Below are 26619 nucleotides of genomic sequence, written 5' to 3' on the forward strand. Positions count from 1 at the left end.
TTTTTTGCGCGGCAGAGGATGTGGCGTCATACTTGGTGCCAAAAAATATGGGCATTGTACTTGGCGCCAATAATGTGGGCGTCATAATTGGCGCCAAAAATGTGGGCGTCATACTTGTTCCACTTTTTCTCACATTATTTAACTCTCACTTTTTTGTTGCTTCTGATTTCTAGATGCTTGTTTTATTTTGCATTTTTCCCATTCCTGAAACTGTCATTTAAGGAATTTGATAATATTGCTTTATATGTTGTTGTTTTTTTTAATAACTATTGCAAGATATTCTAACACTGTTCCTGTATCAAGAAATGCTGAGGGATTCCTGTTGACTGATATCAGTCCTACCAAGGCTAAGTTCATTTTATTTTAATGTTATGAATGTTTATCTTTAGCTATGGTTTGTAGTAAGTTATCATGATAAACTTTTACATGCAGAATCCATTAGTATTTATGCTTTATATATTGTTATTCTTTTTATATCTTATGTACAAGATATACTTAGAAATTTATAAGAATATTTTTCTGATTCTATTTTTAAAGGCTTTGTCTGACATCCCGCCTTCTAATAAAATTTTAGGTCTTTTTCAAACTTCTTTTTTTGTTGATGAAGTTTCAAATGACCAACAACATAATGAATTATCTTTCTCTGATGGTGTTTTTTCTCATTCAGAATTTTTCTTCATCAGATATTGACACTAACAAATCTACTTTTTTATTTTTTAATAGAGTACATTTGTTCTTTGTTCAAAAGGTGTTGATTATTTTGGATATTGAAGTAACTAGTTCTTTTGATTTTAAAGACTAGCTAACATTTAAATTCTGCTTATTTATCTTCTGTGGATTCTTCAGAGGTTTTTTTCCTGTTCCTGATACTAGAGAATGGAATAGGCTGAGAATTTTCTTTTAGTTCTTCTTTAAGGTTTTTAAATTGTATTCTTTGCCGGCAGTTAGTTTTCAGTTTTGAGGAAAGATTCCCCAAGTTATTGGGGCTATCTCTACTCCTGCTAAATATACTATTATTCTTATAGCAAATAGTATTTATTTATTTTTTTTCTTCAGATGGTCGTATCTTATTTAAGGAAAATTATTTTCAGGTTCTTTTCTTAGACCTGTAATTTATTTGGCTGATGTTGCAATTGCTTCATCTTTCTGGTTGGATACTTTAAGATCAAGTATCGGATTATGATATGTTTAGCATTGTTAAAAGGACAAAATCTACTACTTATTTGAAGTTCAGACTAAGTGTTATTGCATTGTCTTATTATCTTGCATTTGTTGATTGTGCAAGTCCAGTGTGTTGACTGGTCCTTTAACTTGATTAACATGCTAATAATTTCATTTGTGTTGTCATTTTATTAAATATTTTCGCAAATGAGGTTTAATCTATGTCTTTAGCTATTTTAGCTAGAAGAACTTTGTGATTTCAATCTTGGAATGCTAATTTGATTTCTAAAATCCATATTTATTTTAATTTTTTTATTTTTTCCAAGATAATCAATTATTTGGTTCATAATTGGATTCAATTTTTTAACTGTTACTCTGGGCTTCAAGATTGAGTTCTAAGACTAAAACTTTAAGCTTATATTAGTTTTCTGTTCTTACTAAGGAACGGAATCCTGAATTCTTCCCCAAGTAACATGTTTATAATTGGAAGTTTTTTTCTTCATTCAATTAAGTTTTTTAAAAGTTCAAAGTCAGCTCCCCAAATTTGCATGTAGGTGCGGTTCTTATTCCAGCTTGGCTGGTAATGGGCAGGTTAAGACTTTTTTGAAATTTGTTTGGTTCTATTCGGTCCAAACTTCTTAGACTTTGGGTGCAGAATAGGATTCAGAGTAAAACCGTCTGTGAGAAGTATTTTTTTCTCTGTCATATTCCAGCTATTCCAGTAAGACTAACACTTTCCTGAAGTGTGTTTCAGACCTATATGTTTTGGGTACTGGTGAAGTGCGGTTGGTCACCCGTTGGGGCTCAAGCGCTGCTCAGACCTGGAGTTTTTTGGGGTAGTTATTCCAGTTTCATTTTAGGAACTGGGTTTTGGGGTTTTATTCAAGACTATTCATTGTTCCAAAGATAGAAAATCTTTTTGAACTGTCATATAAGTGTACCATCTTTTAGAATGGTGTTTATATGGTCTATTCTGCCTTTTTGGTCAGTGATGGCATTATTTGTTTACAATAGATACAATAGATGCATATCTTCATTTTCTGTTTTCATTCAGATTATTTTTATTTTCTGAGATTCTCTTTTTTTGACAAGCATTACCAATTTGTTGCTTTTCCTTCTGGTCTAGCGACAGCTCTAAGAATCTTTTCAAGGTTCTCAGTGTTCCTTATTTGGACGGTATCGTGGTACTGGCTCAGTCTTTTCGTTCTGTGGAATCTCATACGATTAAACTTTGTTGTTTCTTCAAGACATGGTTAGATGATCTTTTTATTAAAAGCTCCTTGATTCCTCTCACAAGGGTCACCTTTTTAAGGTTTCCAGATTGTGTCAATGTTTTTGTTTCTAACAGACAAGTGACAAGTTTATTGGGTTCTGTTTGTCGGAACCTTCAGTCTCTATTATTTCCATCAAGTTGCTATATATGCATGGAAGTTTTAGGTTTCATGGCTGCAGCATTGGATTCGATTCCCTTTGCTCATTTCATAGGAAACCTTTCCAGTTTTTTATGCTGAATAATGGTGCAGGGATTCTAGGATATCACTTTTTATATCTTTGAATCCTAATGTTTAACTATCTTTGATTCGGTGGTTAAGATCACCATGATTTAGTTCTACAGGTCTCTTCGGTTCTTTCAACCTGGACCATGGTCTCTTCAGATGCGAGTCTTTTAGGTTGGGAGGCTGTCTGAGGATCTCTGTCAGCACAAGGGGTTTGGAAATCTCAGGAGGCGAGATTACCATTTGATATTTTGGAACTCCATGCATTCTCAGAGTTCTTCAGTTTGGTTTCTTTTTGAAGAAGAGACGTTTTTTTCAGACAGACAATGTCACAACTGTGGCGTATGTCAATCATCAGGGTGGGACTATCAGTCTTTAGGCTGTGACAGAAGTATCTCGGATATTTGCTTGGGCTAAATCCAGCTCCTATCTAATTTCTGTGGTCATTATCCCAGGTATAGACAATTGGGAAGCGGATTATCTCTGTTAATCAAGCTTTACATCCGGGAGAATGGTCTCTTTACCCAGATATGTTTTTCAATTTTTCAGATGTGAGGGCTTCCAGAAATAGATCTGATGGCATCTCATCTAAACAAGGAACTTCCCAGGGGCCTATTCAGGTCCTGGGATCCTCAGGCGGAAGTAGTGTATGCATTAACACTTCCTTGGAATTATCAATCTGCCTATATTTTTTCATCTCTGGTTCTTCTTTTTAGAGTGATTTTCTAAATCATCAGAGAGCAATCTTTAGTGTGGCTGGTGGCTCCAGCATGGCCACACAGGTTTTGGTATATGGTTCTTGTTCGGATATCCAGTTGCCAATCTTGGTTACTTCCATTAAAGCCAGACCTTATATCTTAACATTCGTTTTTTTCATTAGGAATTCAAATTATTAATTTGATGGTATGAAAATTTAACGCTTAGTACTTAGTCATAGAAGTTCTCTGACTCAGTGATTAATACTATGTTGCAGGCTCGTATATCTGTGTCTAGTAGGATTTATTATCGAGTTTGGAAGATTTACATCTCATGATGCTCTTCTTATGAATTTTCTTGGCATACTTTTAGAATTCCTAGGATTTTATAGTTTCTTCATAAGGTTTTGTCTGCATGTTCCTTGAAAGGACAAATCTCTGCTTTTTCTGTGCTGTTTCACAGTAAGAATTGCTAAATCTTTCTGATATTCATTGTTTTGTTCAGGCTTTGGTTCGTATCAAGCCTGTCATTTAAGCCAATTTCTCCTCCTTGGAGTCTTATTTTGGTTCTGAATGCTTTACAGGCTCTTCTGTTTGAGCATATGCTTTTTTGGACATTAATTACTTTCATGGAAAGTATTTTTCTTTTTAGACATCTCTTCAGCTAGAACAGTTTTTTTTAATTATCTGTTCTTTCTTGTGAATCTCCTTTTTCTGATTTTTCATCAGGATAAGGTGGTTTTTGCTGTCCTCATTTCAATTTTTACCTAAAGTTGTGAATTCTAACAACATTAGTAGAGGAATTATTGTCCCTTCCTTGTGTCCTAATCCTAAGAATTATTTGGTAAGATTCTTACATTCTTTGGATGTGGTAAGAGTTGTGAAATATTATGTTGAAGCTACTCAGATTTCAGACAGACTTCTAGTCTATTTGTTATCTTTTCTGGTTTTAGGAAAGGTCAGAAGGCTTCTGTATTTTCTTTGGCATCTTGGTTAAAGCTTTTGATTCAGCATGCTTATTTGGAGTCGGGTTAATCCCCGCTTCTGAGGATTACGGCTCATTCTACTAGGTCAGTTTCTACTTCCTGGACTTTTAAGAATGAAGCTTCTGTTGATCAGATTTGCAAAGCAATGACTTGGTCTTCTTTGCATACTTTTACTAAATTCTACCATTTTGATGTTTTCTCTTCTTCAGAAGCAGTTTTTGGTAGAATGGTACTTCAGGCAGCTGTTTCAGTTTGATTCTTCTGCTTATATTTCAGTTTTTTTCATTATAAAAATTGTAACTTTTGATTTGGGTAGTGGATTAATTTTTTCAGCGGAATTGGCTGTCTTTATTTTATCCCTCCCTCTCTAGTGACTCTTGCGTGGAAGTTCCACATCTTGGTTATCTGCTATCCCATACGTCCCTAGCTCATGGACTCTTGCTAATTACATGAAAGAAAACTTAATTTATGTAAGAACTTACCTGATAAATTCATTTCTTTCATATTAGCAAGAGTCCATGAGGCCCACCCTTTTTTTGGTGGTTATGATTTTTTTGTATAAAGCACAATTATTCCAATTCCTTATTTTTGATGCTTTCGCTCCTTTCTTATCACCCCACTTCTTGGTGAGGGGTGTATTTATAGGCATTTCGAGGTTTGGGAAACTTTGCCCCTCCTGGTAGGAATGTATATCCCATACGTCACTATCTCATGGACTCTTGCTAATATGAAAGAAATGAATTTATCAGGTAAGTTCTTACATAAATTGTTATTGTCACAGGCTCAGTTCAAAAGGCATGTCTCCAAAGGGATCAAGTTCTTCAATTTTAACAGAACCATGGTTGGTTGATTTCAATATTGGGGGCTCAATTCAATACTGCAAGAAAGAATGTATCTTTTCCTCCGCAATGGATGCAAGCTCTTGTGGTTTTGTTAAGCCTGCAGGTGTCTCACAGCAAGAACTTGGTTGAAGATATTTGGTCATATGGCGTCAGTAAGCTATCTAGTAAGATGGCACATACAGCCTCTACAGCTCCATTTCCTACAACACTGAAACAAACACCTACAGGGTCTTTCACAGTACATCCCTTTGCCAAACATTGTAGATTCAGACTTCAAATCTCTCCAAGTGGCTCCCCTTTTCAGATCCTAATCTGGTTATTCTTCATACAGACTCCACCAAGTCAGGATTGGGAGTCATCTGTCAAGGTCAATATGCACAGGGCCTTTGTCAAATCACAAATCAGCAATTTCCTTCCAACCTACTTGAAATTAGAGCAATATATCGGGCTTTAGTTCAGTTAAAGAATATTATGCAGGGGAAGTAGAAAAATAATTCTGAGACAACAGCTCAGCTAGTTCTTATATTCAGTTTCAAGGGGGGAAGAAGTAGTCAACAAGTACTCAAGGACGTGTCTCCAATTTTTATCTGGGCACAACGTTATGGTAAGAATCTGTTCACCTACCAGGCATACAGAACACAGAAGCTGATTTTCTCAGTCATACTCAGATTGTTCAAACAGAGGGGTGATTGAACAAGAGAATGTTTCACATGATCAAAGCCAGGTGGGGTTACCCAGGAATAGATCTCATTGTGTCAAGCTCCAATAATCAAAAACCTGTTTTCCAGCCTATATCCATCACCTTAGGCCTTCGGCTGGATGCTCTAGTACAGGATTGGAACTTCAATTTTATTCATCTTTCCTCCAATGCCACTCATACCCTATCTACTTCACAGATCTCAAGACCACAATCTACGTTGCTATAGTTTTTACTTCTTTAGATGCTAGCAATAGCTCCTTGTTGGATTATTCCTCCCTCAAAGGACTTACATCATCAGGAGCTTATCCTTCATCTGCACCCACAGTGTCTAAAGTTGGCGGCATGGCTGCTGAAATCACAAGATTGCAGCAAACGAAGATTTCTACACCTACAACTGTTCTTGTGCCCAATGTACCCATAAGTGTGATATCCTGATTTCCTACATTTGTATATACCTTTCTTTAAACCAAAAAGGCCCACTCTATCATAATTTCTTTTGAATTTAGAATACCAATATCCTAAACTTTCAGTGGCCACTACTTTACTAGGGGTTGAAGCATTTTTTAACATGTTAAAATGTTAAAATGTTTTTTCCCCCAGTCAAATCCTTAATGACTGGATCACTCTAAAGGATGGGTTTATGAGATTGGCTTTGTTTAATCCTCTACCATTGGATGTATACAATGGGGTTTGATCCAATAGGAACAGTAGATGGCTATTTGCAGTGAAGCTGAGTACCTGAGGGAGCTAGCTGAGGGGCTCTTTGACACCCAGCCTCTGTGGTTTGCACTACTCATTAGTGCTCTAAACTTGTGAGTATTCTTCCTCTGGGTGAGCGTGAATGTGTATGGGAGTGGAATCCTTTATGAGATACTGTTCCATTGGAGCACCTTCTTGTTCTTATGTTTTAGGACTTGGCATCCCTGTCTTTTAAATTACAGAGGGTATTTTCAGTGTGATAATGTAAAACACATTTTTCCTAAAAACCCTTTGACAACTGGCTTATGTTTCATTATCTTGGCCCCTCTAATGAGAGACACAGTAAGGGCCATAGCAGGGCAATGAACAATAACATTTGGAGCATTATTTGATATTTGGCTTACTGAAAAAGTGCCTTCTTTTTTACCACTTGGGGGCATAATTGTACAAATAAAGTAATTGGTATTCAGCTAACATGCAGCTGCCTTTACAGCATTGCTCAGCTGTTTAGAATTTACAGATAACATACACAAACAATTAGAAACACCATCTGAAACTGAAGAATGTCTAACCCCACTGGATAATCAAAACATTAAACATCAGATTCTTTGCTACATTTATTGAAATAACATAGTTAAGAAGTTACAATATATTTATTTGTCCAACTAGATTTATGTAAATTGCAAGCTGCCAAGACTATCACTGTCCTACATAGTCACCTTATTGAGTGGTTTTAAAAGAACACTCAAATTTAAATTAAACTTGCATGGTTCAGATAGAGAATTACAATTTAAAAATCTACTTCCATTTTCAAATTGCACAGTCTTTTTATATGCACACTTTTCTAACGCACCAGCTGTTACTGAGCAGGTGAAAGAGTTCAATAAGTATACATAAGTGTGATTTGTTGATAGCTGTCACATGATACAGATGGCAGGAAAGAAAAGGAAATGTTGAAATTTGTTGAAAAAAAGTTTACGGTTTATCAGTGTTAAAGTATTTTCTCCATGTTATGCTCATTAAGTGTGGTATTAACATTAAATGTAATTCATAAGTGTAATGATTTCTTATGTGGCGGTGTTGCATTATGTCTTACATCCACACACAGCAGGATAAAATATGCATATAATACACATTTCATTATTTATAAAGAAAAAAAAACCCATGAAAGTAACAGTAAAAAGGGACACTATGTACCACAAAAAAAGTACAATATGTACCACAAACTAAACAAATGTGTGCTAGATGTGCACCCTGATTATAAACACTATTAATTACCCATTTGTATATGACACACAAATATATCTCAGGGCTTAAAAAAATATAAGATATTTCTTACTATGCTTTGATATTGGTCTTTTAAAATGTTACATTTATAAAGTAAAATAAAATGAAAGTTCTCATATGCCAATGTCTCTTTAGAAGTGTAATAAAATATCCACTGCTATGATTTTCTACTACAGCCTTACTTCAAATATACCTTGTGTATGTGAGATCAGTCAATTTCAGTCTACTAGCAGAAATTTTGAGGCCCCTTTCTAATTAATCTTTTAGGACCGCCTCCCCCTTTGACCTGCGCAGTTTTTAGCCAAGTGACTAAAATGTGTGGGTGCTTTATTCTTGTGTAGTTAAACTTGAAAATGTTGTAAAGGTAGTAACACACATAAACAAAGATACACAGAGACACTCACACACACACACACACACAGACACATTCTCACACACACACACACACACAGACACACTCTCACACACAGAGACACACTCTCTCACACACACACACACACACACAGAGACACACTCTCACACACACACACACAGAGACACTCTCTCAGACACACAGACACTCTCTCTCTCACACACACACACACAGAGACATTCTCACACAGAGAGTAACTCTCTCTCACACAGAGAGTCACTCACTCTCACCTACAGAGACTCTTTCTCTCACACAGAGAGACTCTCTCTCTCACACACAGAGAGACTCTCTCTCTCTCACACAGAGAGACTCTCTCTCTCTCACACAGAGAGACTCTCTCTCTCTCACACAGAGAGACTCTCTCTCTCTCACACAGAGAGACTCTCTCTCTCTCACACAGAGAGACTCTCTCTCTCACACAGAGAGACTCTCTCTCTCACACAGAGAGACTCTCTCTCTCTCACACAGAGAGACTCTCTCTCTCTCACACAGAGAGACTCTCTCTCTCTCACACAGAGAGACTCTCTCTCTCTCACACAGAGAGACTCTCTCTCTCTCACACAGAGAGACTCACACTCTCTCACACACAGAGACTCACTCTCTCTCACACACACAGAGACTCACTCTCTCTCACACACACAGAGACTCACTCTCTCTCACACACACAGAGACTCACTCTCTCTCACACACACAGAGACTCACTCTCTCTCACACACACACAGAGACTCACTCTCTCTCACACACACAGAGACTCACTCTCTCTCACACACACATAGAGACTCACTCTCTCTCACACACACACAGACTCACTCTCTCTCACACACACACAGAGACTCACTCTCTCTCACACACACAGAGACTCACTCTCTCTCACACACACAGAGACTCACTCTCTCTCACACACAGAGAGACTCTCTCTCTCTCTCTCTCTCTCTCTCTCTCACACACACACACACACTCTTATATCCCAGAAATGTCAATAAATTTGACTATATGCTTTGATGTGTACATTTTTGGAATTCTTTTATATACAAGCAGACCAACTAGGTGGTTGACCCCAGGAGAGCGGATTCATACTGGGTAACCCTCCATATTTTCCACCCTCTGGCCTATTTCTGTGATTCCTTTTCACATTTTTGCCATTTCCTTGGTGATTAGTTTCAAGGAAATCAGTCAGCTTTTAGCTGATTTGCGCATTGAGTTGAAATGGCTACTGACGAAGTGGATGAACTTGTACTTTAGTAGAGCTTGCTGTATGATCAGCTGGATCTGAAATTTGACATTAAGAAGGCATTTTGACTTTTAGAAGACTTGTCAGGTTTTTCAATCTTCTTAGACACCATCATGTCAGGGAACTTGATATATTCTTTATGCAGAAGAAAACAAAATCTGTAACTACAATATACTGACAAATCTGCTCCTAGGCAGAAGCTAGTTACAAACAGACCAATTTACACAATTCTTGTTCTATCCCACATGCAAAATTATGTTAGACTTATACACATTATAAGTCTCCTCCTATCTGTATAATATTCAACATTGAAGGAGCTATAAAGACCACAATATTATAGAAAGGCTTTAAAATATTAAACAATAAAATTTGTACCTTGGGGGATAGAAAAAACTGGGGCAGGTCTGGGATAGCAAGACTGCTATTATAATAATAAAGGTTGGCTCAGCAGCAGGGACTTCATTGTAAACATAAGGTCCTCTTCATGGCAATTGAAATATATTTGGCCCACAGCATAAACTTCTAAGAGCTATTAGAAGAGCCATATTTATAGCTGTTATTGCACAAGCAGTGTAACAGTTCACTTCTTCAGGCCTATACTATTGTAATCAGGCATAGTGAACTGAAAAAAAATATACACAACAACTCTTATTTCTCATCAAGTAGGTCTGGAATTAATAAAACTCACTCTGGTTCACTGCATTATAGTGACAGTCCAGTACATTATTCTCCACTAGCTCATGGCCTGCAATTTTAACCACTGCATTACGTGTCACACATTGTTGCTGCTACAGTGGTGCACACCAACAATCTCGGAGAAGCCGTTCCTCCACACCACTACTCCATATTCTGGACACAATGCTGCCCTTGCACTCAAGCTCCTTTTAAGTTTGTGCCTATGCGTTTGGCTACAAACTGCCTTATTTGGGGTAGAAAGCACTCTCCAACTCATTGCTCTATACTTCTGCACCCATTTACCATCACGGTCTGGCTCCACCCTCTCTTCTGTAAAAATATTTTATTGGTGTTAGAATTGTATTTTAAGGTACATTATATATATATATATAGAGAGAGAGAGAGAGAGAGAGAGAGAGAGAGAATATATCCCTAAGAGAATTACTCATATATGTAATTTAATGATGTGGTATTCCAATATATAATCAAAATTAAATGTACTAGATTGTTACACAATCTTGTGACGTTATGTGGAATGCCATATATCCCAAAATACACAGTATAGGTATAAGGTGAAATTGTAGAAAGTCAGTCAAAATTAAACTTTCATGATTTGGATAGATCATGCAGTTTTAAACCACTTTCCATGTTACTTCTGTTATCAAATTTGCTTCATTTTCTTGGTATCTTTTATTGAAGAGTAAAACTAGTTAGGCTCATAAGAGCTCAGGAGTGTGCACTTGTCTTTAGTACTCTGACAGCAGTGGTTTACAACATTATTTGTTGCTTTGTTATATAATGTTGCAAAACACTGCTGCTATAGAGTACTAAAGTCACATGCACACTACTGAGCTGAGCTCTCATGAGCCTACCTAGTTTTACTCTTTAATAAAAGATACCAAGAGAACAAAGCAAATTTGATAGCACATGTAAATTGGAAAGTTGTTTAAAATTGCATGCTCTATTCGAATCATGAAAGTTTAATTTTGACTTTACCGTCCCTTTAATATTGCAATAAATTTGTTTTATATATCTTCCCCTGCTAAGTAATTGAAACAAAGTAGGTTTCTGATGGAAGTTTACATTGTAGACAAAACAGACAATTGAGTCTATATGGTACTGCCATCTAGTGATGGAAAGTTAGACCTAATATATTAACTCACTAGTAATATTGTGTGGACTGTGATTAAGAATCCTTGTACCTATTTGCTGGTGTATGCACACAGCTAAGGACAATCACATCCACATTACAAGTTCTTGCATACTAAATACAATTAAAAGGATATTTTCTTTCCTAAGATATGGAGAGTCCACAACGTCATCAATTAATAGGGGGAATATCACTCCTGGCCAGCAAGATGAGGCAAAGAGGAGGTTAAGTGTCACTCCCCTACCCATAATCCCCAGTCATTTTCTTTGCCTTTGTCAATGGAGGTGTCTGAAGAAAATTGGATTTCTTTCGCTTCAAGCAAGATTTTTGGGTCTAGCTGTAGTCCATGTCAATCTCTGCACTAGAGTAGTGGTGGCTTTAAAGCAATTAGGAACTTGTGAGGTGGGCCTCGCTTTGTTTCCTAACATATTGCTGCACTAGTATAGAAAGCCAGAGTAGGTTTACTCTGTTCTTTCTTTTTTCTACAGGTCTCTGTAAGGAGTATGTGTCCTTTCACGCCTTGTGAGCTGTCTCCCTGCTGGATGGCTAGATTGCAGGTAAGTGCATATTGTCTTCTAGGTACTGGAGGCGTGCACTTCACAAACATGACTGCAATATTTTTTTGGGACACATTATTCTTTAGTAAGGATTTAAAATTGGCCGGATGCAAGCACTGACGTGACAGAGATTGAGGGGTTAATTTTTTTCACTGTGTGGGAGGATTAACCTGTTTTTATTCATCTGTGGCTCATTTTATGATTACTAGGGAAGTCTGTGTTAAAATGATGGTACTTATTAGTTTTCCTGTTTGGCACTCAGTTTGAGAAAAAATTGTGTTTAAACATTATTGCTTAGAGGAGAGAGAGCGCGTTTTCACTAGATTGTAATGCTTCTGTTATACACTAAGGGGATAAGCGTTGGGCTGGGCTTCTGGTTACGACAGTTGCTGCAGCTCTATTGGGAATGCACACTTTTGTATGTGGTGCAGTTCCCTTCAGCAGGTCACGTGGTCTGCCTGTGCTTCCGCTCTAGGCTTATGAGCAGGGCGGCGGTTCTTGTAGGAGCTGATCTCAGAGTCTTTGCAAGCTAATTGCTGTTAGTGATGGCGCAAACCGCCATTGACTTCAATAGGCAGGCGAACTTTAAAACCCACAAGGACTCTTTCTGGCCACAATAGTGATGGAAAAGTTGTTTCAAGGGGACTAACACCTGGACTGTGGCATGCCGGATGGGGATCCATGGCAAAACTCCCAAGGAAAATTACATAGTTGATGCAGAGTCTGGTTTTAAGCCATAAAGTACCTTAATCACCTAACATTCCTAAAATTTTTTTGAATAACGTGCTTTAAAACATCAGGAATGATGTAGTATTGATCAGGTAGTGTAAGGGTTACGCCCACTTGACAGTGACAGACCAAACTCCCCGTGTAACGCACCGCAAACAACTGCAAACAGTCCATTTGCACAACCACGAGTTAGATAGATTTGATAGTTAGATACATACATTACATAGATCAATAGATGCAATATACATATGATAGATACAAATTACATAGATCAATAGATGCAATATACATTTGATGATAGATACGAATTACATAGATCAATCGATGCAATATACATTTGATTGATACGAATTACATAGATCAAAAGATGCAATATACATTTGATAGTTACGAATTACATCGATCAATAGATGCAATTTATATTTGATAGATACGATTGATAGTTAGATAGATTTGATAGATAAATAGATAGATTTGATAGATATATGATTTCCCTGACAGAGTATAACAATAAGACATGCGGTCTGGGACCCGTGGTGTGTTAAGTGTTATTATTCTTAGCAGTTTACTACCTGTTACTCCCCCTATCGGGGGAGGTCTATATGGGCTGCATTTTTGGAACAGGGAGATGTAAGAAGATGATTGGTCTGTCCTCCTACTTCAAATTTGGCCTAAACACAAGTGGCTGTCTCAAAACAGTCCGGACACGAGATAGATAGATTTGATAGATAGATATACATAGATTGATAGTTAGATAGAATCGATAGAAGATAAATAGATCGATTTGATAGATATATAATTACCCTTACAAAGTATAATAATAAAACATGCGTTCTGGGAGCCATGGTAACTAGGTTGTGTTAAGTAGTACTATTCTTAGCACTTTAATTCCTGTAACTCCCCCTATCGGGGGAGGTCTATATGGCTTGCATGATCACCCTGACAAATTATAACAACAAGACATGCGGTCTGGGACCCATGGTAACTAGGTTTTGTTTATATTAGTACTATTCTTAGCACTTTAATCCATGTTACTCCCCCTATCTGTGTAGGTCTATATGGCCTGCATGATTACCCTGAGAAAGTATAACAACAAGACATGCAGTCTGGGAACCATGGTAATTAGGTTGTGTTTAGTAGTACTATTCTTAGCACTTTAATCCCTTTTACTCCCCCTATCGGGGGAGGTCTATATGGCCTGCATGATTACGCTGACAAAGTATAACAACAAAACATGTTGTCTGGGACCCATGGTAACTAGGTTGTGTTAAGTAGTACTGTTCTTAGCACTTTAATACCTGTTAGTCCCAATATCGGGGGAGGTCTATATGGCCTGCATGATTACCCTGACAAAGTATAATAATAAAACATACGGTCTGGGAGCCATGGTAACTATGTTGTGTTAAGTAATACTATTCTTAGCACTTTAATCCCTGTAACTCCCCCGATCGGGGGAGGTCTATACGGCCTGCCTGATTACCCTCACCAAATATAACAACAAGACATGCGGTCTGGGACCCATGGTAACTAGGTTGTGTTTATATGAGTGGTAGCTGGCACAGAGCAATTAACCACAGTATATGCTGTGTGAGCCTGAGACACAGGCCTGATAGAAAATGAAATTAGATTACACTAGCAAAATGATTTAAAAGTTTTTTTTTTTAAATTTAAAATAATGTTAAGCAGATATGAGTGGGGGCTGCTGGCACAGCAATTAACCACAGTGTATGCTGTGTAAGCCTGACACACAGGCCTGATAGAAAATGAAATTAGATTACACTAGCAAAATGATTTAAAAGTTTTGTTGTTTAAATTTACACTAATGTTAAGCAGATATCAGTGGTGGCACTAATCACGGTATATGCTGTGAGCCTCACACACAGGCTGAAAGCCAGGCAAATGCAAATAAAATTACAAATAATAATTAAAAAAAAATGACAAGTTCTAGCCCTAAAAAGGGCTTTTTGGGGTGCTGTCCTTACAGCAGAGATTAGATGAGTCCTTCAGGACTGTAGTGGACACTAAATACACTAGCCTAGCTATCTATTTCCCTATAATGTCAGCAGCAGCAACACTAAACCTCCTCTCACTAAGAAAGCAAGATCGTAATGAATCTAAAATGGCTGCTGCCCAGGAGCTGTGAGGGTCTGTGAGGGAGTGTCTGCTGCTGATTGGCTCAAATGTGTCAGAAGGCTGTGAGATACAGGGTCAAAGTTTCCTCAATGATGACGAATAGGGGGCGGATCGAACATCGCATATGTTCGCCCGTATCCGGCGAACTGTTCGCGACATCACTAATTGCTGTACCCGTGTAGCGTTTTCTCACAGAAGGTCAGGTAGGATCACCTCAGTTATTCTGAGGTTTATTAAGAGGGCCTGTAGTTTCTTTTTTTGAGTGCAAATTATTAGTTGGGAAATTTGCATTTAAAAGAAAAAATTGTCTTAAAGTGACAGTGACAATTTTATTTTGGTTTTATTCAAACTGTTTTGGGGGCCATGTCTGTCATGGAGCAGGAGCTGCTCTTATGAATTTGCATTTATTGTGTTTAGAGGCCCAAATTGTTACCCCTATGTAATTTTGTTCCTCATGTGTAGAGAGGACATTGAAATGTAAAGAAAAATTATTTTTTGCTGAGCCTAATGTCTTTCTGGATGATGATGTTCAGGCTATGCCACAGCTTTCTCCTCTAATGTCCCAAGCCTTAATGGCATCACATGCAGCACCCTGCGGTTCCTCTCAGCCTCTTGGAGGTGTATAGTTGCCTGCAGAAATTGCTGCACAGGTATCTTCTGTGGTATCTGTGGCATTATCTGCTTTTCCTATGCTAAAGGGAAAACACAAGAGGAAAATTAGAGATTCAGATAGTAAGGTTTCTGTTCCAATTTCTGCTACTCAAATTGTCCATTGGAACCCTGCTGCCTGATAACAGTTCTTCCAAAGCTAAGTGTATCTGTTGTAAATTTGTGGAGATTATATCTCCAGCTGTGGTATGTAATAGTTGTCATGATAAGCTTTTACATGCAGAGAATGTATCCATCAGTAATAGTACAATGCCTGTTGTTCCTTCAACATCTAATGTACATGATATACCTGTGAATATAAAAGATTTTGTTGCTGATGCGATTCAGAAGGCTTTGTCTGCTATCCCGCCTTCTAATAAACATAAAAGGTATTTTAAAACTTCTCATAAAGTTGATGAAATTTCAAATGACCGACAACATACTGAATTATCCTCCTCTGATGAGAATCTATCTGATTCAGAAGATCCTATGTCAGATATTGACATTGACAAATCTACTTACTTTTTTAAAATGGAGTATATTCGTTCCTTGTTAAGAGATGTTGATTACATTGAATATTGAGGAAACTAGTCCTCTTGATATTAAAACTAGTAAATGTTTATACTATGTTTATAAACCTCCTGTGGTTACTCCAGAGGTTTTTCCAATTCCTGATGCTATTTCTGGAATAGACCTGGTACTTCTTTTATCCCTTCTTCAAGTTTTAAAAAATTGTATCCTTTGCCATCAGTTAGTTTGGAGTTTTGGGAAAAGATCCCCAGAGTTGATGGGGCTATTTCTTCTCTTGCCAAACGTACTACTATTCCAATGGAAGATAGTACTTCCTTTAAGGACCCTTTAGATAGGAATCTTGAATCTTATCTAAGGAAAGCTTATTTATATTCTGGTTATCTTCTCAGGCCTGCCATATCTTTGGCTGATGTTGCAGCTGCATCAACTTTTTGGTTGGAAAGTTTAGCGCAACAGGAAACAGATCCTGATTTGTTTAACATTGTTCGCTTGCTTCAACATACTAATCATTTTATCTGTGATGCCATTTTTGATATCATCAAAATTGATGTTAAATCTATGTCTTTAGCTATTTTAACTAGAAGAACTTTGTGGCTTAAATCTTGGAATGCTGATATGGTATCTAAATCTAGATTACTATCTCTTTCTTTCCAAGGTAAAAATGTATTTGGTTCTCAGTTGGATTCAATTATTTCAACTGTCACTGGGGGAAGGGAGTTTTTGGCCTCAGGATAAAAGACCTAAGGGTAAATCTAAAGCTTCTAACTGTTTTCATTCCTTTCGACAAAATAAGGAACAGAAACCCAATCCTTCCCCCAAAGAATCTGGTTCCAATTGGAAACCTTCAAGTTGGAATAAATCCAAGCCGTTTAAAAAACCAAAGCCAGCCCCCAAGTCTGCATGAAGGTGTGGCCCTCATTCCAGCTCAGTTGGTAGGGGGCAGATTAAGATTCTTCCAAAGTATTTGGGCAGATTCTGTCCAAAATCAATGGATTCAGAGTATTGTCTCTCAGGGGTACTGAATAGGATTCAGAGTAAGACCTCCTCTGGGAAGATTTTTTTTCTCTCATGCATCCCAGCAAATCCAGTAAAGGCTCAGGCTTTTCTGAAGTGTGTTTCAGACCTGGAACTTTCAGGGGTAATCATACCAGTTCCGTTTCATGAACAGGGTCTGGGGTTTTATTCAAATCTATTCATTGTCCCAAAGAAAGAAAATTCATTCAGGCCAGTTCTGGATCTGAAAATTTTGAATCATTTTGTAATCAGAGAACAGGGTATAGCAGGGTTTCCTTATTTTGACTATATCTTGGTACTAGCTCAGTCTTTACATTCTGCAGAATCTCACACAAATCAACTAGTGTTATCTTCAAAAACATGGTTAGAGGATCAATTTACCAAAAAGTTTCTTGATTCCTCAGACAAGGGTCACCTTTTCAGGTTTCCAGATAGAGACAGAGTCATGGACACTGAATCTAACAGACAAGAGGTGATTTAATATTGGTTTCAGCTTGTCAGAACCTTCAGTCTCAATCATTCCCTTCAGTAGCTATGTGCATGGAAGTTTTAGGTCTCACGACTACAGCATCGGATGCAATCCCCTTTGCTTGTTTTCATGAGACCTCTCAAGCTTTGTATGCTGAATCAATGGTGCCGGGATTATACAAAGATATAACAATTAATATCCTTAAATCCCAATGTTTGACTTTCTCTGACTTGGTGGTTAGATCACCATCGTATAGTTCAATGGGTCTCTTTTGTTCATCCAACCTGGACTGTGATCACAACAGATGCAAGTCTTTCAGGTTGGGGGGCTGTCTGGGGTTCTCTGACAGCACAAGGGGTTTGGAAATCTCAAGAGGCGAGGTTACCAATAAATATTTTAGAACTCCATGCTATTTTCATGGCTCTTCAGGTGTGGCCTCTGTTGAAGAGAGAACCGTTCGTTTGTTTTCAGACAGACAATATCACTGTGGCATATGTCAATCATCAGGGTGGGACTTACAGTCCCCAAGCTATGAAAGAAGTATCTCGGATACTTGTTTGGGCGGAATCCAGCTCCTGTCTAATTTCTGCGGTTCATATCCCAGGTGTAGACAATTGGGAAGCGGATTATCTCAGCCATCAGACTTTACATCCGGGGGAGTGGTCGCTCCATCCAGATGTGTTTTCTCAGATTGTTCAGATGTGGGGTCTTCCAGGAATAGATCTGATGGCTTCCCATCTAAACAGGAAACTTCCCAAGTACATGTCCAGGTCCAGGGATCCTCATGCGGAGGCGGTGGATGCCTTCGCAGTTCCTTGGTGTTACCAACCTGCTTATATCTTCCTGCCTCTGGTTCTTCTTCCAAGAGTGATTTCCAAGATCATCATGGAATACTCATTTGTGTTGCTGGTAGCTCCAGCATGGCCTCACAGGTTTTGGTATGCGGATCTTGTTCGGATGTCCAGTTGCCAACCTTGGCCACTTCCTTTAAGATCAGACCTTCTGTCTCAAGGTCCATTTTTTCATCAGGATCTCAAATCATTAAATTTGAAGGTATGGAAATTGAACGCCTAGTGCTTAGTCATAGAGGTTTCTCTGACTCAGTGATTAATACTATGTTACAGGCTCGTAAATCTGTTTCTAGGAAGATTTATTATAGAGTTTGGAAAACTTATATTTCATGGTGTTCTTCTCATAAATTCTCCTGGCATTCTTTTAGAATTCCTAGAATTTTACAGTTTCTTCAGGATGGTTTGCATAAAGGTTTGTCTGCAAGTTCCTTGAAGCGAAAAATCTCTGCTCTTTCTGTTTTATTCCATAGAAAAATTGCTAAGCTTCCTGATATTCATTGTTTTGTACAGGCTTTGGTCCGTATCAAGCCTGTCATTAAATCAATCTCTCGTCTTTGGAGTCTTAATTTGGTTTTGAAGGCTTTACAGGCTCCTCCTTTTGAGCCTATGCATTCTTTGGATATTAAACTACTTTCTTGGAAAGTGTTGTTCCTTTTGGAAATCTCTTCTGCTAGAAGAGTTTCCAAATTGTCTGCTCTTTCTTGTGAATCTCCTTTTCTGATTTTTCCATCAGGATAAGGCAGTTTTGCGGACTTCATTTAAATTTCTACCTAAGGTTATGAATTCTAACAACATTAATAGAGAAATTGTTGTTCCTTCTTTAAGTTTTTTCATTTATGAGAATAAATTTATATTTTGGGTTGTAGATTAATTTTTTTTAAGCGGGAAAAAGCTGTTATTATTTTTATCCTTCCCTCTCTAGTGACTCTTCTGTGGAGTTCCACATCTTGGGAATTACTATCCCATACGTCACTAGGTCATGGACTCTTGCCAATTACATGAAAGAAAACATAATTTATGTAAGAACTTACCTGATAAATGCATTTCTTTTATATTGGCAAGAGTCCATGAGACCCACCCTTTTAATGGTGGTTATTATTTTTTGTATAAAGCACAATTATTTCCAATTTCCTTTTTTTGATGCTTTTTACTCCTTTCTTTATCACCCCACTACTTGGCTATTCATTAAACTGAATTGTGGGTGTGGTGAGGGGTGTATTTATATGCATTTTGAGGTTTGGGAAACTTTGCTCCTCCTGGTAGGATTGTATATCCCATACGTCACTAGCTCATGGACTCTTGCCAATATGAAAGAAAGTAATTTATCAGGAAAGTTCTTACATAAATTATGTTTTCTGATGCTACATGCAAGTTAAACTGGGAGCCAAGATATCTGACTTCGCTGTGCTAGCCCGCAGGGCGTTGTGGCTATAATCTTGGTCAACTGATGTTTCTTCCAAGTCCAAGCTTCTGGCACTTCCTTACAAGGGCAAGACCTTGTTTGGACCTGGTCTGGCAGAAATAATTTCTGAGATTACGAGTGGAAAAGGGTCTTTTATACCACAAGACAAAGACAAGAAGAATAGACCTAAAGGACGTCAGAGTAATTTTCGTTCCTTTCGTAACTTCAAAGGAAAGTCTTCCTCTTCCTCTCCCAAACAGGAATAGTTTGTCCTCTTGGAAACCCAATCAGTCTTGGAACAAGGGGAAGCAATCAAAGAAACCCGCAGATAAATCTAAATCAGCATTAAGGGAGTGATAGTTCCAGTTCCTGTAAGGGAACAGGGTCTAGGGTTCTTTTCAAATCTCTTTGTGGTTCCCAAAAAAGAGGGAACTTTTTGTCCTATTCTAGACCTAAAGTGTCTCAACAAGTTTCTCAGGGTACTGTCCTTCAAAATGGAAACTATTCATTCCTTTCTTCCCTTGGTCCAAGAGGGTCAGTTCATGACTACCATAGACCTGAAGAATGCGTATCTTCTTGTCCCCATCCACAGGAATCATCACAATTTAATCAGATTCGCCTTTCTAGACAAACACTTTCAGTTTATGGCTCTTTTGTTTGGCCTTGCCACAGCTCCCAGAGTTTTCTCAAAGGTTCTGGGGGCTCTCTTGGCAGTGATCAGGTCTTGGAATTGCAGTGGTGCCCTACCTGGATGACATTGGTTCAGGCGCCATCTTTTCAACAAGCAAACTCTCATACAGATCAAAGATCTTGTTGTCTTTTATACGTTCCCACAGATGGAAAGTGAATCTGGAAAAGAGTTCCCTTGTTCCAGCTACAAGGGTAGCTTTTTAGGGACCATAATAGATTCCCTATCTATGAAAATATTTCTGACAGAGGTCAGAAAATCCAACATTCTTTCCTCTTGACTCTCTCTGCAGTCTACTGTTCGGCCATCAGTGGCTCAATGTATGGAGGTAATTGGTCTGATAGTTGCTTCCATGGACATTATTCCCTTTGCTCAATTCCATTTGAGAGCTCTGCAGTTATTTAAGCTCAGACAATGGAATGGGGACCATTTGCATCAGTCTCAGGGGATAGATCTCGATCAGTCAATAAGAGACTCGCTCCTGTGGTGGCATTCTCAGGAGTATCTGTCTCATTGCACATGCTTCCGGAGACATTCCTGGGTGATTGTGACCACAGACGCCAGCCTGCTGGGCTGGGGAGCAGTCTGGGACTCGTTAAAGGTGCAGGGACTATGGACTCGGGAGGAGTCTGCTCTCCCCATAATTATCTTGGAGTTGAGAGCGATTTTCAATGCTCCTATGGCTTGGCCTTAGTTATCCTTAGCCCAGTTCATCAGGTTCCAATCGGACAATATCACCTCAGTGGCTTACAGCAACCACCAGGAAGGAACTCGGAGTTCCTTAGCAATGAAGGAGGTGGCTTGGATTGTTCAGTGGGCAGAAGCTTACATCTGCTGTCTTTCTTCCATCCACATTCCAGGAGTGGATAACTGGGAAACAGATTTCTTCTGTTATGTGTGATCAGTCCACGGGTCATCATTACTTCTGGGATATTATCTGCTCCCCTACAGGAAGTGCAAGAGGATTCACCCAGCAGAGTTGCTATATAGCTCCTCCCCTCTACGTCACCTCTAGTCATTCTCTTGCACCCAAAGACTAGATAGGAGGTGTGAGAGGACTATGGTGATTATACTTAGTTTTTAGAACTTCAATCAAAAGTTTGTTATTTTACAATAGCACCGGAGCGTGTTATTACCTCTCTGGCAGAGTTTGAAGAAGAATCTACCAGAGTTTTTCTTATGATTTTAACCGGAGTAGTTAAGATCATATTGCTGTTTCTCGGCCATCTGAGGGAGGTAAAAGCTTCAGATCAGGGGACAGCGGGCAGTTGAATCTGCATTGAGGTATGTCGCAGTTGTTATTTTCTGAATGGAATTGATGAAAAAATCCTGCCATACCGTTATAATGAACATGTATGTATACTCTACACTTTAGTATTCTGGGGATGGTATTTCACCGGAATTACTCTGTAAAAGTACATTAAACCTTTTATTAGGTATTTTTCATGTTAAACGTTTTTGCTGGAATGTAGAATCGTTTGCATTAATGAGGTACTGAGTGAATAAGTATTTGGGCATTATTTTCCACTTGGCAGTTTGCTTGTGTTAATTATGACAGTTTCGTTTCTCTCTCACTGCTGTGTGTGAGAGGGAGGGGCCGTTTTTGGCGCTCTTTGCTACGCATCAAAAATTTCCAGTCAGTTTTTCTGCATGATCCGGTTCATCTCTAACAGAACTCAGGGGTCTTCAAACTTCTTTGAAGGGAGGTAGATTCTCTCAGCAGAGCTGTGAGACTTATATAGTGACTGTGTTTTAAAACGTTGTTTAAAATTTAATTAGTGTTATTTTACTAATGGGAACAAACCTTTGCTAAAAAGTTGTGTTGTTTGTTAAGAGTGATGCTATAACTGTTTTTCAGTTCATTATTTCAACTGTCATTTAATCGTTTAGTGCTTCTTGAGGCACAGTACGTTTTTATTACATAAAATTGTAACCGAGTTGCATGTTTATTGCTAGTGTGTTAAACATGTCTGATTCAGAGGAAGATACCTGTGTCATTTGTTCCAATGCCAAGGTGGAGCCCAATAGAAATTTATGTACTAACTGTATTGATGCTACCTTAAATAAAAGCCAATCTGTACAAATTGAACAAATTTCACCAAACAGCGAGGGGAGAGTTATGCCGACTAACTCGCCTCACGTGTCAGTACCTGCATCTCCCGCCCGGGAGGTGCGTGATATTATGGCGCCTAGTACATCTGGGCAGCCATTACAGATAACATTACAAGATATGGCTACTGTTATGACTGAAGTTTTGGCTAAATTACCAGAACTAAGAGGCAAGCGTGATCACTCTGGGGTGAGAACAGAGTGCGCTGATAATTCTAGGGCCATGTCTGATACTGCGTCACAGCTTGCAGAGCATGAGGACGGAGAGCTTCATTCTGTAGGTGACGGTTCTGATCCAAACAGATTGGATTCAGATATTTCAAATTTTAAATTTAAATTGGAAAACCTCCGTGTATTACTAGGGGAGGTCTTAGCAGCTCTCAACGATTGTAACGCTGTTGCAATACCAGAGAAAATGTGTAGGTTGGATAAATACTTTGCGGTACCGGCGAGTACTGACGTTTTTCCTATACCTAAGAGATTAACTGAAATTGTTACTAAGGAGTGGGATAGACCCGGTGTGCCGTTCTCACCCCCTCCAATATTTAGAAAGATGTTTCCAATAGACGCCACCACACGGGACTTATGGCAAACGGTCCCTAAGGTGGAGGGAGCAGTTTCTACTTTAGCTAAGCGTACCACTATCCCGGTGGAGGATAGCTGTGCTTTTTCAGATCCTATGGATAAAAAATTAGAGGGTTACCTTAAGAAAATGTTTATTCAACAAGGTTTTATATTACAACCCCTTGCATGCATCGCGCCGATCACGGCTGCGGCAGCATTTTGGATTGAGTCTCTGGAAGAGAACCTTAGTTCAGCTACGCTGGACGACATTACGGACAGGCTTAGAGTCCTTAAACTAGCTAATTCATTCATTTCGGAGGCCGTAGTACATTTAACCAAACTTACGGCTAAGAATTCAGGATTCGCCATTCAGGCACGCAGAGCGCTGTGGCTAAAATCCTGGTCGGCTGATGTAACTTCTAAGTCCAAATTACTTAGTATACCTTTCAAGGGGCAAACTTTATTTGGGCCCGGTTTGAAAGAAATTATTGCTGACATTACAGGAGGTAAGGGCCACGCTCTACCTCAAGACAAAGCCAAAGCTAAGGCTAGACAGTCTAATTTTCGTCCCTTTCGGAATTTCAAAGCAGGAGCAGCGCCAACTTCCACTGCACCAAAACAGGGAGGAGCTGTTGCTCGTTACAGACAAGGCTGGAAGCCTAATCAGTCCTGGAACAAGGGCAAGCAGGCCAGTAAACCTGCTGCTGTCCCAAAGACAGCATGAACCGAGGGCCCCCGATCCGGGACCGGATCTAGTGGGGGGCAGACTCTCTCTCTTCGCCCAGGCTTGGGCAAGAGATGTCCAGGATCCCTGGGCGCTAGAGATCATATCTCAGGGATACCTTCTAGACTTCAAATCCTCTCCCCCAAGAGGGAGATTTCATCTGTCAAGGTTGTCAACAAACCAAATAAAGAAAGACGCGTTTCTACGCTGTGTACAAGATCTATTATTAATGGGAGTGATCCATCCGGTTCCGCGGTCGGAACAAGGACAAGGGTTTTACTCAAACCTGTTTGTGGTTCCCAAAAAAGAGGGAACTTTCAGGCCAATCTTGGATTTAAAGATCCTAAACAAATTCCTAAGAGTTCCATCGTTCAAAATGGAAACTATTCGGACAATCTTACCCATGATCCAAGAGGGTCAGTACATGACCACAGTGGATTTAAAGGATGCTTACCTTCACATACCGATTCACAAAGATCATTACCGGTATCTAAGGTTTGCCTTCTTAAACAGGCATTACCAGTTTGTAGCCCTTCCATTCGGATTGGCTACGGCTCCAAGAATCTTTACAAAGGTTCTGGGTGCCCTTCTGGCGGTACTAAGACCGCGAGGAATTTCGGTAGCTCCGTACCTAGACGACATTCTGATACAAGCTTCAAGCTTTCAAACTGCCAAGTCTCATACAGAGTTAGTTCTGGCATTTCTAAGGTCGCACGGATGGAAAGTGAACGAAAAGAAGAGTTCTCTCTTTCCTCTCACAAGAGTTCCATTCTTGGGGACTCTTATAGATTCTGTAGAAATGAAGATTTATCTGACAGAAGACAGATTAACAAAGCTTCTAAATGCATGCCGTGTCCTTCATTCCATTCAACTCCCGTCAGTAGCTCAATGCATGGAGGTGATCGGCTTAATGGTAGCAGCAATGGACATAGTTCCCTTTGCACGCCTACATCTCAGACCGCTGCAATTGTGCATGCTGAGTCAGTGGAATGGGGATTACTCAGATTTGTCCCCCACTCTGAATCTGGATCAAGAGACCAGAAACTCTCTTCTATGGTGGCTTTCTCGGCCACATCTGTCCAGGGGGATACCGTTCAGCAGGCCGGACTGGACAATTGTAACAACAGACGCCAGCCTTCTAGGTTGGGGCGCTGTCTGGAATTCTCTGAAGGCTCAGGGACAATGGAGTCAGGAGGAAAGTCTCCTGCCAATAAACATTCTGGAATTGAGAGCAGTTCTCAATGCCCTTCTAGCTTGGCCCCAGTTAAAGACTCGGGGGTTCATCAGATTTCAGTCGGACAACATCACGACTGTAGCTTACATCAACCATCAAGGAGGGACAAGAAGCTCCCTAGCAATGATAGAAGTATCAAAGATAATTCGCTGGGCAGAGTCTCACTCTTGCCATCTGTCAGCAATCCACATCCCGGGAGTGGAGAACTGGGAGGCGGATTTCTTGAGTCGCCAGACTCTTCATCCGGGGGAGTGGGAACTTCATCCGGAGGTCTTTGCCCAAATACTTCAACGTTGGGGCAAACCAGAGATAGATCTCATGGCGTCTCGCCAGAACGCCAAACTTCCTCGCTACGGATCCAGATCCAGGGATCCGGGAGCGGTTCTGATAGATGCTTTGACAGCACCTTGGAACTTCAGGATGGCTTATGTGTTTCCACCCTTCCCGCTGCTTCCTCGATTGATTGCCAAAATCAAACAGGAGAAAGCATCAGTGATTCTAATAGCGCCTGCATGGCCGCGCAGGACTTGGTATGCAGATCTAGTGGACATGTCATCCTGTCCGCCTTGGTCTCTACCTCTAAGACAGGACCTTCTGATTCAGGGTCCATTCAAACATCAAAGTCTAACTTCTCTGAAGCTGACTGCTTGGAAATTGAACGCTTGATTTTATCAAAACGTGGTTTTTCTGAGTCGGTTATTGATACCCTGATACAGGCTAGGAAGCCTGTTACCAGAAAGATTTACCATAAAATATGGCGTAAATACCTATACTGGTGTGAATCCAAAGATTACTCCTGGAGTAAGGTTAGGATTCCTAGGATATTGTCTTTTCTACAAGAAGGTTTAGAAAAGGGTTTATCGGCTAGCTCATTAAAGGGACAGATTTCAGCTCTGTCCATCTTGTTTCACAGGCGTCTGTCAGAAAATTCAGACATCCAAGCCTTTTGTCAGGCTTTAACTAGGATCAAGCCTGTGTTTAAAACTGTTGCTCCGCCATGGAGTTTAAACTTAGTTCTTAACGTTTTACAGGGTGTTCCGTTTGAACCCCTTCATTCCATTGATATAAAATTGTTATCTTGGAAAGTTCTATTTTTAATGGCTATTTCCTCGGCTCGAAGAGTCTCTGAGTTATCAGCCCTACATTGTGATTCTCCTTATCTGATCTTTCACTCAGACAAGGTAGTTCTGCGTACTAAACCTGGGTTCTTACCTAAGGTAGTCACTAACAGGAATATCAATCAAGAGATTGTTGTTCCATCCTTGTGTCCAAATCCTTCTTCAAAGAAGGAACGTCTTCTACACAATCTGGATGTAGTTCGTGCCCTCAAGTTCTACTTGCAGGCAACTAAAGATTTTCGCCAAACTTCTTCCCTGTTTGTCGTTTATTCTGGACAGAGGAGAGGTCAAAAAGCTTCTGCTACCTCTCTCTCTTTTTGGCTTCGTAGCTTAATACGTTTAGCCTATGAGACTGCTGGACAGCAGCCTCCTGAAAGAATTACAGCTCATTCCACTAGAGCTGTGGCTTCCACTTGGGCCTTTAAGAATGAGGCCTCTGTTGAACAGATTTGCAAGGCTGCAACTTGGTCTTCGCTTCATACTTTTTCCAAATTTTACAAATTTGACACTTTTG

The sequence above is a fragment of the Bombina bombina genome, chromosome 1 (assembly GCF_027579735.1).
Source record: "Bombina bombina isolate aBomBom1 chromosome 1, aBomBom1.pri, whole genome shotgun sequence".
Taxonomy (NCBI): Eukaryota; Metazoa; Chordata; class Amphibia; order Anura; family Bombinatoridae; genus Bombina; species Bombina bombina.